Source organism: Schistocerca nitens, chromosome 1 (assembly GCF_023898315.1).
Source record: "Schistocerca nitens isolate TAMUIC-IGC-003100 chromosome 1, iqSchNite1.1, whole genome shotgun sequence".
NCBI classification, from domain to species: Eukaryota; Metazoa; Arthropoda; class Insecta; order Orthoptera; family Acrididae; genus Schistocerca; species Schistocerca nitens.
In genome coordinates, this window is record NC_064614.1 from 50,958,101 (window position 1) to 50,974,854 (window position 16,754).

The window sequence follows — 16,754 nt, forward strand, 5'->3', positions numbered from 1 at the left end:
TCTTGATTTCTGGGGCTACAAGAGCCCCCGTGTCCACTGGTCTGTTCTACAGCCAAGTATTTGGAGGAGTACTTTTCCTACACATGGCGGATACGGCGCCTGCTCCACGTGGATTCCATCATCTCCAGGAACGTACAACCCAGAGGGAAAGGGGAACGGGGGTAGACGTCATTCGCTGCTGTGCATTCCGCTGTTCCCCGAGGAATCGGCGAGAGCCACGCGGCGACCAGACCTGCGTATCGCTCTCTCGCCGCTCAGATATTCGCTCGTTCGCCCTCAAATTGCCAAAGAGAATTTAAAAGTAGGCTCCGCCGCCGCCGCCGCCGCCGCCGCCGCCGGCGGCGCTGCCGGAGGCGGAGGAGCTGGCGCTGCGATAAAACGAACCGCGCAGCGCCACCCCGGGCCGACTTTCATCGTCTTAATGGCCTATCGCAAATCAATAGCCGGTAATCGCCGTCCCAGGGGGCTCAGGGTGTCTCCTGCGGGCAGACACAGGCGCTCCCCTGGCGGCGGAGATCCACCCGGGGCGAAGGAACGCCTGCATTGCTGAAGCGCTTGCATCTGCAGCTCTCGCCCAAGTTTGTTACGTTCTTGCTTTATTACACTTGACTCGTTCCATGACCATGAAGTCTGGTTCTTAAATTTTTTTCTGTGAAACTAGACATGAAAACAATGGATTGGTGAGGCACAAGGTGGACTCGCGCCTGAGAGTTCTGTACAAACTTAATTATTTATAGAATAAAAATCGGCTTACGTTGCTAGTATTTTTCTTAATTTATTCCACGACCTGTTTCGAACCTGAAACTTTTCATCTTCAGGACCCACGAAATAATTCTGAGACTATCTGTGTGTGGAGGTCGGGTCAGTCAGTTATGGAGAGCAAAAATGGTTCAAATGGCTCTGAGCACTATGGGACTCAACTGCTGAGGTCATTAATGTGATGTAACCGCCAGACACCACACTTGCTAGGTGGTAGTTTAAATCGGCCGCGGTCCATTAGTACATGTCGGACCCGCGTGTCGCCACTGTGTTTTCGCAGACCGAGCGCCACCACACGGCAGGTCTAGAGAGACGTACGAGCACTCGCCCCAGTTGTACGACGACGTTGCTAGCGACTACACTGACGAAGCCTTTCTCTCATTTGCCGAGAGACAGTTAGAATAGCCTTCAGCTAAGTTAATGGCTACGACCTAGCAAGGCGCCATTTGTACCATTGCATGTATCTCAAGATAGTCTCACTTGTATCATCAAGAATGCTGTATACCAAAGGACGATATAAAAGTTAAGTGTTCTAGTAGCTACGTTCTTTTCTTTATCACATTCATTACGAATCCTGTTCCAGACTTCGCGCCAGTCGGCGTGTGTGTACGTGTGCCCTTTCGGCTACCCGTCACTGTGGACTGGCTGCCTTGTCAGCCCACTACAATTAGTCCCCTAGAACTTAGAACTAGTTAAACCTAACTAACCTAAGGACATCACACACATCCATGCCCGAGGCAGGATTCGAACCTGCGACCGTAGCGGTCTCGCGGTTCCAGACTGCAGCGCCAGAACCGCACGGCCACTTCGGCCGGCTATGGAGAGCACACCCACGTCAAATACATGCATGGGAGCTTAGGTTCAGCAGTCACAACGACCAGCTGGGTTGGCCATTTCCATGCCATGGTGTCTGGGCGGACGCTGTGTTTGCTGCTCCTACGCTCACACGCGTTTCTTTGCTTTGGGTGTGATCTCCCATGAGTGACTGGCCCGACCGCCACACATTTATGCCGGCCACGGTGGTCTCGCGGTTCTAGGTGCTCAGTCCGGAACCGCGCGACCGCTACGGTCGCAGGTTCGAATCCTGCCTCGGTCATTGATGTGTGTGATGTCCTTAGGTTAGTTAGGTTTAAGTAGTTCTAAGTTCTAGGGCACTGATGACCACAGATGTTAAGTCCCATAGTGCTCAGAGCCATTTGAAGCAGACATTTATTTTATTATAATCATTTGGCGGTAGCTGAAGATGAAGCACTAGGCTTCGAAACCGGTCGCAGAATAAACTAAATAAATGACTGGCAAGTGAAGCGGATATGTTTGCTGTAGTTGCCGATGTTTACCTAATCAAATACACGTCAAAAGAACTTTTGCATCTCCCCAGTTCCCGGAACTCCTGAAGATAGACGTTGACTGTGCGTATTGTAAAAATGTAAATGTCGTGTGACTAGGGCCTCCCTTAGGGTAGACCGTTCGCCGGGTGGTCGTCTTTAGATTTGACGCCACTTCGGTGACTTGCGCGTCGATGGGATGAAATGATGATGATTAGAACAGTATAACACCCAATCTCTGAGCAGAGAAAATCTCCGATCCTGCCGGGAATCGATATCTGGGCCCTTAGGATTGACATTCTGTCGCGCTGACCACTTTTTTTTGTTTTCTTTTTTTTTATATTTTTTGTTTTTGTTTATTTTTGTGAGGTAGTGGACCAGTGAGGGCTCTGTGGGCAAAGTGGGCAGGGGTCCAAAACCGAGGCCTGGCCACAGTGTGGAAGGCGTTGTTATTTATTTATTTGCATTGTGTTTTTGTAATATTCACTATTATCATGAAATTATATGAACACATCGGCGAAAGAGAAATATATAGGGTGTTACAAAAAGGTACGGACAAACTTTCAGGAAACATTCCTCACACACAAATAAAGAGATGTTATGTGGACATACCTCCAGAAACGCTTAATTTCCATGTTAGAGCTCATTTTAGTTTCGGCAGTATGTACTGTACTTCCTCGATTCACCGCCAGTTGGCCCAATTGAAGGAAGGTAATGTGGACTTCGGTACTTGTGTTGACATGCGACTCATTGCTCTACAGTCAGTACGTAGCATCAACAGGTTAGTGTTCATCACGAACGTGGTTTTGCAGTCAGTACAATGTTTACAAATGCGGAGTTGGCAGATGCCCATTTGATGTATGGATTAGCACGGGGCAATAGCCGTGGCGCAGTACGTTTGTATCGGGACAGATTTCCAGAACTAAGGTGTCCCGACAGGAAGACGTTCGAAGCAATTGATCGGCGTCTTAGGGAGCAGGGAATATTCTAACCTATGACTCGCGACTGGGCAAGACCTAGAACGACGAGGACACCTGCAATGGACGATGCAATTCTTCGTGGAGTGGACGATAACCCTAATGTCAGCGTCAGAGAAGTTGCTGCTGTACAAGGTAACGTTGACCACGTCACTGTATGGAGAGTGCTACGGGAGAACTAGTTGTTTCCGTACCATGTACAACGTGTACAGGCACTATCAGCAGCAGATTGGCCTCCACGGGTACACTTCTGCAAATGGTTCATCCAACAATGTGTCAATCCTCATTTCAGTGCAAATGTTCTCATTACGGATGAGGCTTCATTCCAACGTGATCAAATTGTAAATTTTCACAATCAACATGTGTGGGCTGACGAGAATCCGCACGCAATTGTGCAATCACGTCATCAACACAGATTTTCTGTGAACGTTTCGGCAGGCAGTGTTGGTGATGTCTTGATTGGGCCCCATGTTCTTCCTCCTACGCTCAATGGAACACGTTATCATGATTTCATACGGGAAACTCTACCTGTGCTGCTAGAACATGTGCCTTTACAAGTACGACACGGCTCTGAGCACTATGCGACTTAACTTCGGAGGTCATCAGTCGCCTAGAACTTAGAACTAATTAAACCTAACTAACCTAAGGACATCACACACATCCATGCCCGAGGCAGGATTCGAACCTGCGATCGTAGCGGTCGCGCGGTTCCAGACTGTAGCGCCTAGAACCGCTAGGCCACTCCGGCCGTCCAAGTAAGACACAACATGTGGTTCACGCACGATGGAGCTCCTGCACATTTCAGTCGAAGTGTTCGTACGCTTCTCAACAACAGACACGGTGACCGATGGATTGGTAGAGACGGACCAATTCCATGGCCTCCACGCTCTCCTGCCCTCAACCCTCTTGACTTTCTTTTATGGGGGCATTTGAAAGCTCTTGTCTACGCAACCCCGGTACCAAATGTAGAGACTCTTCGTGCTCGTATTGTGGACGGCTGTGATACAATACGCCATTCTCCAGGGCTGTATCAGCGCATCAGGGATTCCATGCGACTTAGGGTGGATGCATGTATCCTCACTAACGGAGGACATTTTGAGCATTTCCTGTAACAAAGTGTTTCAAGTCACGCTGGTACGTTCTGTTGCTGTGTGTTTCCATTCCATGATTAATGTGATTTGAAGAGAAGTAATAAAATGAGCTCTAACATGGAAAGTAAGCGTTTCCGGACACATGTCCTCATAACATATTTTCTTTCTTTGTGTGTGAGTAATGTTTCCTGAAAGTTTGGCCGTACCTTTTTATAAAACCCTGTATTTATATTCCGGGTAAAGAAAAAGAAAAGGGAAAAGCAAAAGAAATAAAATCTGCCAAATCTGTGACGCGCTCTCCCATCTGCGGAGGTCAGAAGTATAATTGATCGTAGGCGGCTTGAACTCAGACACCGCCGGGGGAGGAGGGGAAGGTGCCCTCTGCTCCAGGCACCACCCAACTTAGGGGATGTCTAACAAAGACCCCTCGAAGATAGTTAGCAAATAATGTTCGGTAACGTGGCGTGTTTTCAAGAGCTGCAGGGGCTGTTCGTAAATAGGTCCAGTAGTCGAGGCGGGATTTACGTCCTTCAAGAAAGAGATAAGCGGCACCCCCCCCCCTTTGACTCACGTAATAGCATGACATTTGGCGGCGGGAAAATGTTTGTCCTCCGGGTATAGGAACATTCGAGGTTCGATTATGTCTGGTTGCGACGGGAGATAGCATGCAATGATTTGTTGCAGGAAGCGCCATACATCTTGCGAAGAGGCGCATGTCAGACGGTGTTCATCAGTCTCCAGTTGCTGGCAAAGGAGACAAAGAGGGGATTCTGACAAGCTAATGTTGTGCTGTCACTGCTTCGTGGCAAATTTCCTGTTGACTACGTGATGCCGCAGTACCCGGACGTTCGTAGGGAGTAAGGGCTGGTGTACGTTAGTCCACACTACCACTCAGCTACCGGGGGCGGACACTATGCATATTGTATAACAGACACAGTCGCTTTGACTGTTCAGGGATGTCACTAAACCGCCCTAAGATGTAAACAACCATGCATGAGCAATGCCTAGTAGACAGAGGGGGTCCGACAGACGATCAGTTCCAGTCATTCCACCAGGAAGGAGGTGCACGGCTCGTGTTGTCTGTAGTTCAACCATGCCTAGACGGGCAATACCGAGGTTCGATCGCGTCCGCGGCCAGTGCCGGGAAGGGCTCGCAACAAGGGAAGTGTCCCGGCGTCTCGGAGTGAACCAAAGCTCAGGCCGCCAAAGGACTACTACTGCAGTGGATGACCGCAACCTACGGATTATGGCTCGGAGGAACCCTGACAGCAACGCCACCATGTTGAATAATGCTATTCGTGCCACCATAGTATGTCGTGTTACTACTCAAACTGTGCGCAATAGGCGGCAAGATGCGCAGCTTCACTCCCGACGTCAATGGCGAAGTTCATCTTTGCAACCACGACATCATGCAGCGCGGTACAGATGGACCAAACAACATGATGAATGGACTGCTCAGGATTGGCACCACGCTCTCTTCACAGATGAGCGTCGCATATGCCTTCAACCAGACAATCGCCAGAAACGTGTTTGGAGGCATCCGGTTAGGCTAAACGCCTTAGACACACTGTCCAGCGAGTGTAGCAAGGTGGAGGTTCCCTCCTGTTTTGGCGTGGCATTATGTAGGGCCGACGTACGCCACTGGTGGTCATGGAAGGCGCCGTAACGGCTTTACTATACGTGAATGTCATCCTCCGACAGATAGTGCAACCATATCGGCAACATACTGGCGAGGCAACCGTGTTCATGCACGATATTTCGCTCCCACATCGTGCACATCCTGTGAATTACTTCCTTCAAGATAGCGGCATCGCTCGACTAGAGTGGCCAGCATGTTCCGTAGACATGAAGCCTATCGAACATGCCTGGGATGGACTGAAAATGGCTTTAGGGACGACGTGACCTATCAACCACTCTGAGGGATCTACGCCGAATCGCCGTTGAGGAGTGGGACAATCTGGACATACAGTGCCTTGATGAACTTGTGGATAGTATGCCACGACGAGTACAGGCGTGCATCAATGCAAGAGGTCGTGCTTGTAGGTATTAGAGGTACTAGTGCGTACAGCAATCTGGACTACCCCCTCTCGTCTCGCTGTGTGGTGGAACAACATTCATTGTTTGGTTTTCATGAGCATTAAAGAGGGAGGAAATGATGTTTATTTTGATCTATATTCCAGTTTTCTGTACAGGTTTCTGAACTCTAGGAATCGAGGTGATGCAAAACTCTTTTTGATGGATGTACACTCCTGGAAATTGAAATAAGAACACCGTGAATTCATTGTCCCAGGAAGGGGAAACTTTATTGACACATTCCTGGGGTCAGATACATCACATGATCACACTGACAGAACCACAGGCACATAGACACAGGCAACAGAGCATGCACAATGTCGGCACTAGTACGGTGTATATCCACCTTTCGCAGCAATGCAGGCTGCTATTCTCCCATGGAGACGATCGTAGAGATGCTGGATGTAGTCCTGTGGAACGGCTTGCCATGCCACTTCCACCTGGAGCCTCTGTTGGACCAGCGTTCGTGCTGGACGTGCAGACCGCGTGAGACGACGCTTCATCCAGTCCCAAACATGCTCAATAGGGGACAGATCCGGAGATCTTGCTGGCCAGGGTAGTTGACTTACACCTTCTAGAGCACGTTGGGTGGCACGGGATACATGCGGACGTGCATTGTCCTGTTGGAACAGCAAGTTCCCTTGCCGGTCTAGGAATGGTAGAACGATGGGTTCGATGACGGTTTGGATGTACCGTGCACTATTCAGTGTCCCCTCGACGATCACCAGTGGTGTACGGCCAGTGTAGGAGATCGCTCCCCACACCATGATGCCGGGTGTTGGCCCTGTGTGCCTCGGTCGTATGCAGTCCTGATTGTGGCGCTCACCTGCACGGCGCCAAACACGCATACGACCATCATTGGCACCAAGGCAGAAGCGACTCTCATCGCTGAAGACGACACGTCTCCATTCGTCCCTCCATTCACGCCTGTCGCGACACCACTGGAGGCAGGCTGCACGATGTTGGGGCGTGAGCGGAAGACGGCCTAACGGTGTGCGGGACCGTAGCCCAGCTTCATGGAGACGGTTGCGAATTGTCCTCGCCGATACCCCAGGAGCAACAGTGTCCCTAATTTGCTGGGAAGTGGCGGTGCGGTCCCCTACGGCACTGCGTAGGATCCTACGGTCTTGGCGTGCATCCGTGCGTCGCTGCGGTCCGGTCCCAGGTCGACGGGCACGTGCACCTTCCGCCGACCACTGGCGACAACATCGATGTACTGTGGAGACCTCACGCCCCACGTGTTGAGCAATTCGGCGGTACGTCCACCCGGCCTCCCGCATGCCCACTATACGCCCTCGCTCAAAGTCCGTCAACTGCACATACGGTTCACGTCCACGCTGTCGCGGCATGCTACCAGTGTTAAAGACTGCGATGGAGCTCCGTATGCCACGGCAAACTGGCTGACACTGACGGCGGCGGTGCACAAATGCTGCGCAGCTAGCGCCATTCGACGGCCAACACCGCGGTTCCTGGTGTGTCCGCTGTGCCGTGCGTGTGATCATTGCTTGTACAGCCCTCTCGCAGTGTCCGGAGCAAGTATGGTGGGTCTGACACACCGGTGTCAATGTGTTCTTTTTTCCATTTCCAGGAGTGTATTTCGTAACTTAACTATGTACATAGTAAGTCCATCCACCCCGGAGTAGAGAATTTCGAAGATTTATGCCTGTTATCGATGTTTACACCGGCGAGATATCGGTCCCGGGAGTTCCAAATTACCGAAAATGGTTTAATTTAAAGCCTAAAGTCGATAAACAATGATAAAAGAAATATTTTTTCGTGTCATATGATTTAAAACGAATAATTTCCCGACTTATTTTCTCTACTTGCAGTGTGAAATTTTGCCTCTTGTGAAATTTCATGAGTCTAGGCCAAAGGGAAGCGCTCCATTTGTTTTGAAGTGTGAATTTTCGTGTATCAAAATACACTCCTGGAAATTGAAATAAGAACACCGTGAATTCATTGTCCCAGGAAGGGGAAACTTTATTGACACATTCCTGGGGTCAGATACATCATATGACCACACTGACAGAACCACAGGCACATAGACACAGGCAACAGAGCATGCACAATGTCGGCACTAGTACAGTGTATATCCACCTTTCGCAGCAATGCAGGCTGCTATTCTCTCATGGAGACGATCGTAGAGATGCTGGATGTAGTCCTGTGAAACGACTTGCCATGTCATTTCCACCTGGCGCCTCAGTTGAACCGGCGTTCGTGCTGGACGTGCAGACCGCGTGAGACGACGCTTCATCCAGTCCCAAACATGCTCAATGGGGGACAGATCCGGAGATCTTGCTGGCCAGGGTAGTTGACTTACACCTTCTAGAGCACGTTGGGTGGCACGGGATACATGCGGACGTGCATTGTCCTGTTGGAACAGCAAGTTCCCTTGCCTGTCTAGGAATGGTAGAACGATGGGTTCGATGACGGTTTGGATGTACCGTGCACTATTCAGTGTCCCCTCGACGCTCACTAGTGGTGTACGGCCAGTGTAGGAGATCGCTCCCCACACCATGATGCCGGGTGTTGGCCCTGTGTGCCTCGGTCGTATGCAGTCCTGATTGTGGCGCTCACCTGCACGGCGCCAAACACGCATACGACCATCATTGGCACCAAGGCAGATGCGACTCTCATCGCTGAAGACGAACGTCTCCATTCGTCCCTCCATTCACGCCTGTCGCGACACCACTGGAGGCGGGCTGCACGATGTTGGGGCGTGAGCGGAAGACGGCCTAACGGTGTGCGGGACCGTAGCCCAGCTTCATGGAGACGGTTGCGAATGGTCCTCGCCGATACCCCAGGAGCAACAGTGTCCCTAATTTGCTGGGAAGTGGCGGTGCGGTCCCCTACGGCACTGCGTAGGATCCTACGGTCTTGGCGTGCATCCGTGCGTCGCTGCGGTCCGGTCCCAGGTCGACGGGCACGTGCACCTTCCGCCGACCACTGGCGACAACATCGATGTACTGTGGAGACCTCACGCCCCACGTGTTGAGCAATTCGGCGGTACGTCCACCCGGCCTCCCGCATGCCCACTATACGCCCTCGCTCAAAGTCCGTCAACTGCACATACGGTTCACGTCCACGCTGTCGCGGCATGCTACCAGTGTTAAAGACTGCGATGGAGCTCCGTATGCCACGGCAAACTGGCTGACACTGACGGCGGTGGTGCACAAATGCTGCGCAGCTAGCGCCATTCGACGGCCAACACCGCGGTTCCTGGTGTGTCCGCTGTGCCGTGCGTGTGATCATTGCTTGTACAGCCCTCTCGCAGTGTCCGGAGCAAGTATGGTGGGTCTGACACACCGGTGTCAATGTGTTCTTTTTTCCATTTCCAAGAGTGTATGTGTCATAGATCTTCGTATTCTTCGACTGCATTTACCTGGAAGCTTACATTCATTAAAACACCAAGGGACCATAGACCTTAGAACGTGTCATAAATTTCATCTTGATGCTCTTACTATTTAAGAGGGAAAGTGGTCTTAACCAATGGACGGATAGACAAACAGTTGGATACAAATAAAAAAACCGACTGATATAATTAAAAATTCACAATTTTCCCTTTTTTACCTTTCCTTGTGTTGTGAAATCTTGCTTCCTGTCGAACTTCATTATTCTAGGTCAACGGGAACTACCATATATGTTTTGATGAGTGAGTATGTGAGCATCAAAACACGTGATATAAGCGGCCATGTATTTCGATTATAGTGACTTAGAAGGTTCAATTTCTTACAACTGGTAGGAATCGCTGGCCTTAGTAACTGACATAAATTTCAGGGTGATACGTTTGCTTCTTCCTGAGAAAATTGCTTTTCAGTTGTTGGTATACTCACATAGACAGACAGATGGACACCAAAGCGCTGTAATAAGGGTTCCGTTTTTACCGATTGATGAACATAAAAATGAAAGTATAAACAACAAGCAAACAGTGGCGCTAGCATTCCAGCCACACTGATGGGTATGCTATGAAACACTATGACTTCGAAAGAGGTACCATCTGCTACAGCAAAGCATAGGGGCTACAGGCAAGCAGAAAGGCAGAGCTGTTGTAGCTTGGCTGAACTGATTGCTTCGCGTCCGAAACAGGTTTCTATTACGCCTTGTGTGAAAGAAACCTACGCTGTAACTACACGAGGTTGAGCTAAGTCCGTATGAACACTCGTAATTTCTGGCCATAGGCGTCACAGTCTGTCAGCCACCAGCTCCAAAGACGAAATGCAATGTTCTGTGCTTCTATATGGACATAGATCAACACGTCACCGTCTCCAGAATCCATTATTGATAGCTGTGGCTCTACCATGCACACTGAGTCCACCGCTGCTGACTTTGCACCCTCCGGTCGGTGGGCTCCCTGCGGGCAAACTTCTGACGTTGCTGGCTTGCCGTCCTGGAGCGCGGCGCAGTGCAATCATTCAGCGGACGTAACTTCTGCGGGCAGACTCCTTGCTGCCTGCCTCTGCTCATGTAGGCAGACACTATTGCTGCTGTGAGGCATATCATCTACGATTGGTGAACGGCTTGATTCTGTGCGCCGACGTCTTGTGCAGTCTGCACTGCAGGCTGTAGCTTGCTGCTGCGTTCAGTCTAGATGGCGAGTCACTGCCATCGACACTCCATCAGTTGTATGACGCTGCACGCCGCCGGCTACTGCTGTATCTCTTCACAGGCCGCCTAACACTTGCTTCCAGATGACGTTTGCTTCGCTATCGTCACTATTGTTATAGTTATCTAACAGATAAGTGGATATGTTAACGATGCTGTTTTCATGTTGATACGTCAGATTACTACTCATCCACTCACAGCTTCACTGCTACCCCATCTAGGGCTGCGAATAATGGCCTCCTGATGGTAACAACTCAGCTCCACACCCATTGTATTGCCTATCCACTTCCGGTCAATAAAGCAGTAAAAATAATTCCGAAAAGCCGTCAGGGGAAATCATCATGTATAATACGTTTATCAAAGCTGCAGTCCCACAGCAAAAAAATTTGACTTTTCTTGCGATTTTCATCACCACTGTGAGGACAGTCACTCTCATATCTGTCTCATTGTCAGTAAGTCAAATGATGTTATCAAATTGTCGCCACGGGTGTTAGGGTAGTCATTTTCCAGGTTCGCTTTCCGTGTTTACAATGTCAGGTAACGGCGCGCCTTTCTTTGAAGTGAAATGAGGCTGTACCTAGGCATGTGACCAAACTAGTTCCCTCTCCTGCCAGGTCTACAGCACGTTTTGTCGAGAGACAATTTTATTATCCGCGAAATATGTGACAATCAAATATTTGCACTAAAACATGTAAACCATTTTCATAAAATAATAATAAAACAGTGTTGCCTTAAAAGGCGAAATACGAAAAGGCTGTCGTGAGTCCTAAGGTTAAAACGAACACAGTACTGCTTTACTATGAATTATCTCAGTGGATGAACACTGCCTTTCTCCGATCTTTGAAATGACTCACACAGAAAGTTATAGAGTGATGTACACTTAATTGTGAACTCTAAACCATGGCGTACCTCGTAATTTTTCATATGAACTGAAGTCCTGTCGTCGGCCTGGGTGGCCGAGCGGTTCTAGGCGCTTCAGTCAGGGACCGCGCGACCGCTACGGTCGCAGGTTCGAATCCTGCCTTAGGTTAGTTAGGTTTAAGTAGTTCTAAGTTCTAGAGGACTGATGACCTCAGCAGTTAAGTCCCATAGTGCTCAGAGCCATTTGAACCATTTGATGTCCTGTAACCTTATCCCTTCTTCTTGTCAGTGTTCTCCATTTTTCTTTTCCTTGCCATGTCCGCATAGAACCTCCTTATTCCTTATGTTATCAGTTCACCTACTTTTCAACATTCTTTTGTGGGATCAGATCTCAAATTCTTCGATTCTCTTCTCTTCTGATTTTACCACAATTCATGTTTCACTACCATTCCTCAAATTAAGATCTGTATTTGATGTGAGCTTCTCTTGGCATGAATACCCTTTATGCCAGTGCTATTGTGCTTTGTATGTCCTCCTCGCTCCGTCCATCATGGGTTAATTTTCTGTCTAGCTGGCAGAATTCCTTAAATTTGTCCACATCAAGATCTCCAACTCTAATATTAAGTCCATGGTTGTTGTCATATCTGCTACTCCTCATTACTTTCGTCTTTCCTCGATTTACTCCTAATACATAATCTACTCATTAAACTGTTCAATCCGTTGAACAGGTCCTATAAATCTTCACTTTCACTGACGACAGCAATGTCATCTTTGAGTTTTATCATTGATATCCTTTCATCTTGAATTTATATCCCACTTTTGAATCTTTCTTATTTCTGTCATTGCTTCTTCTACGTATAGATAATCTTAAAAAGTTTTTGATGTTGTTCTTGAAAGATTTGGTATTTTTGATTCTGAAAAGGACGAGGAGATTATTGTTTATCGTCCCATCGACAACGGGGTCATTAGAGACGGAGCACAAGCTCGGATTAGGGAAGGATGGGGAAGGAAATTGGCCGTGCCCTTTCAAAGGAACCATCCCGGCATTTGCTGAAATGATCTAGGGAAATCACGGAAAATCTTAATCAGGATGGCTGGACGCGGGATAGAACCGTCGTCCTCCCGAATGCGAGCATTCTGAAGAATCTAATGTATCAATGACACTGTAGTCTTATGATGTTAGTGGATATCTATTTCATTTAATACTTTTATTTCCGCTGTATTCTCAGGTTTCTGATGTAGATAATATATACAGGGTGATTCAAAAAGAATACCACAACTTTAGGAATTTAAAACTCTGCAACGACAAAAGGCAGAGCTAAGCACTATCTGTCGGCGTATTAAGGGAGCTATAAAGTTTCATTTAGTTGTACATTTGTTCGCTTGAGGCGCTACTGACTAGGCGTCAGCGTCAGTTGATGCTAAGATGGCGACCGCTCAACAGAAAGCTATTTGTGTTATTGAGTACGGCAGAAGTGAATCGACGACAGTTGTTCAGCGTGTTAAGGATATGGTGTTTCGGCCACCTCTCCCAGCCACCATTGATGATTTGAAACGAGAAATAACAGCAGCTATCCAAACTGTTACGCCTGATATGCTACAGAGAGTGTGGAATGAGTTGGAGTATCGGGTTGATATTGCTCGTGTGTCTGGAGGGGGCCATATTGAACATCTCTGAGTGAAAAAAAAAACCTTTTTAAATACTCTTTGTAATGATGTACAACAGAAGGTTATATTATGTTTCTTTCATTAAATACACATTTTTAAAGTTGTGGTATTCCTTTTGAATCACCCTGTGTATTTTAAATTTACTATTCTGCACAGAAATGTTTCTTCACAGCTCTAAACATTTTGCGTAGCACATTTGTTGAATATCTTGTGGTTGTCACTATTTTTCCATGGTGCACGTTTCACACGTGTGTGTAAGAATGAATGTATTTTGTGTCCACCTGCTAAGCCTAGTGGTAACGAGCTTGCCTCCCATGCAGCGGGCACGGGTTCGATTCCCGATTTCTCTCCTCGAGGACTGGGTGTTGTGTTGTCCTCATCATTTCATCCTCATCATCGACACGCAAGTCGCCCAATGTGGCGTCGACTGAAATTTGCACTTGGCGGCCGAACCCGAATGGGGCCTCCCGGCCAATAATGCCATACTATCATTTTATTTCATTTCATTTAGTGGCTTATGGATACACATTTTAGTTATACCTTGAGGTATTTTTGATCTCTAAACACGTGAAGGTTAAAAGCGGTGTCTCAACTTCCCTATTGGTATGGGAACTGATAAAAGATCTTGTAACCAACTACTGAATAGACAAAGCTTTTTCGGCTTAGTATCTTGGTCATAGTCATCTAACCATGGAAAATTACTCCCATAAAAGTAATCCCAATTTAGTAACTCTAACAATCATTGCCACCTATTCAGAAAAAAGCATCTTACTTTCACCCTATCGAGTGGAATTTTATTCGTGACCAACAGTAAGCCATGACCTCTTTCTTGCTCTAAAGGGGAAGATCTTGATTTGACGATTAGTGGAAGTGCAATGACCGAAACGGTTCTGCATAAACCAACTTGAAGCTAACAGGAAGAGACGCAAAATCCGCACTACGCTACTTAGACTGCCCACATTATTAATTAATTAATTAATTAATTAATTACCTTGTATCCAGAAGGATTTTATAGTGGATTGCAAGCTATTTTCATGTGAAATGGTGAATTTGTAATGATTTAAAAAAGGTAGATTTACATTAATATTGAGTCTTTATTAACAATCAGCTTAACAGCTCATGCATCGAAGCTGCTTACAAGAATAATATACAGAAGAATGGAAAAGAAAATGGAGAATGCGCTAGGTGACGATCAGTTTGGCTTTAGGAAAAGTAAAGGGACGAGAGAGGCAATTCTGACGTTACGGCTAATATTGGAAGTAAGACTAAAGAAAAATCAGGACACTTTCATAGGATTTGTCGACCTGGAAAAAGCGTTCGACAATATAAAATGGTGCAAGCTGTTCGAGATTCTGAAAAAAGTAAAGGTAAGCTATAGGGAGAGACGGGTCATATACAATATGTACAACAAGCAAGAGGGAATAATAAGAGTGGACGATCAAGAACGAAGTGCTCGTATTAAGAAGGGGGTAAGACAAGGCTGTAGCCTTTCGCTCCTACTCTTCAATCTGTACATCGAGGAAGCAAAGATGGAAATAAAAGAAAGGTTCAGGAGTAGAAATAAAATACAAGGTGAAAGGATATCAGTGATACGATTCGCTGACGACATTGCTATCCTGAGTGAAAGTGAAGAAGAATTAAATGATCTGCTGAACGGAATGAACAGTCTAATGAGTACACAGTATGGTTTGAGAGTAAATCGGAGAAAGACGAAGGTAATGAGAAGTAGTAGAAATGAGAACAGCGAGAAACTTGACATCAGGATTGATGGTCACGAAGTCAATGAAGTTAAGGAATTCTGCTACCTAGGTAGTAAAATAACCAATGACGGACGGAGCAAGGAGGACATCAAAAGCAGACTCGCTATGGCAAAAAAGGCATTTCTGGCCAAGAGAAGTCTACTAATATCAAATACCGGCCTTAATTTGAGGAAGAAATTTCCGAGGATGTACGTCTGGAGTACAGCATTGTTTGGTAGTGAAACATGGACTGTGGGAAAACAGGAACAGAAGAGAATCGAAGCATTTGAGATGTGGTGCTATAGACGAATGTTGAAAATTAGATGGACTGATAAGGTAAGGAATGAGGAGGTCTCTACGCAGAATCGGAAAGGAAAGGAATATGTGGAAAACACTGATAAGGAGAAGGGACAGGATGATAGGACATCTGCTAAGACATGAGGCAATGACTTCCATGGTACTAGAGGGAGCTGTAGAGGGCAAAAACTGTAGAGGAAGACAGAGATTGGAATACGTCAAGCAAATAATTGAGGACGTAGGTTGCAAGTGCTACTCTGAGATGAAGAGGTTAGCACAGGAAAGGAATTCGTGGCGGGCCGCAACAAACCAGTCAGTAGACTGACGACAAACAAAAAAAAAAAAAAATTAACAAAAGAAGAGAAACTGAATCCTTTACAAGTGCAAAATGCTAACCTCGTTATTCTGACTCGCTTTGATAGCGTTAAACATGATCTCATAGGGATTGGTGGAAGGGGGGGGGGGGGGGGGGGAGGGAATTAATCCCGCAGCTTGCCTTTTCCACAATGAGGAGGAAACAAAAGGATGGCGGACAAGGGAACGGAGAACCTGGTCGTCGTGGCTATAAGTTATGTTACTTCTTAGTGAGAGAATGAAGTCATTAGCAAGCAACCTTCACTGCTGTAGTCTAAACACAACAAGTGCTGAGTATTAGGATAAGAGGACACCGCAGCGGCCTCCCACCCAGGAACCAAGTAAAACTTATCATTGTCCATGATAATAACTTACCTCTCAGGAAAGAGGATCAAATTACGCAAAGCCAGCGGCTCGCCACGTTATCACGTTGTCTAATACAGAGGATAAAGCCCATGTCACAAAGGTTTCAGTTTAAAGAATTTTAATACCACTCGCATATCGCAGGGAAAAAAAGGAAGAATGCAGAAGGCGCAAATGTAACCTTGAGAGTGACGATCTGTACTCTAATATAAACTAAAATCTACTTCTCGGATCTGCCGGATAGAAGACGGATACCAAACCCAGCATGACAAAGAAATACGTAAGGCCGGCCACTGTGGCCGAGCGGTTTTAGGCGCTTCAGCCCGGAACCGCTCTTTTGCTACGGTCGCAGTTTGAATCCTGCCTCGGGCATTGATGTTTAGATGTACTTAGATTAGTTAGGTTTAAGTAGTTCTAAGTCTAGGGGACTGATGACCTCAGTTGTTAAGTCCCATAGTGCATGGAGCCAAATAAGTAGATTTACTGGATAAACATCGCAAGAAAACTAAAACTACGAATACCCTTTAAAGCAAGGATTTCCTAACACACGACATTGTAACCAACTAAGCTGGAGTTCTCAAAGAACGCTCATGCTTACCGATACGGGATCTCGACGTTGCGCCTCCAGTCACTAGCACAAACAGA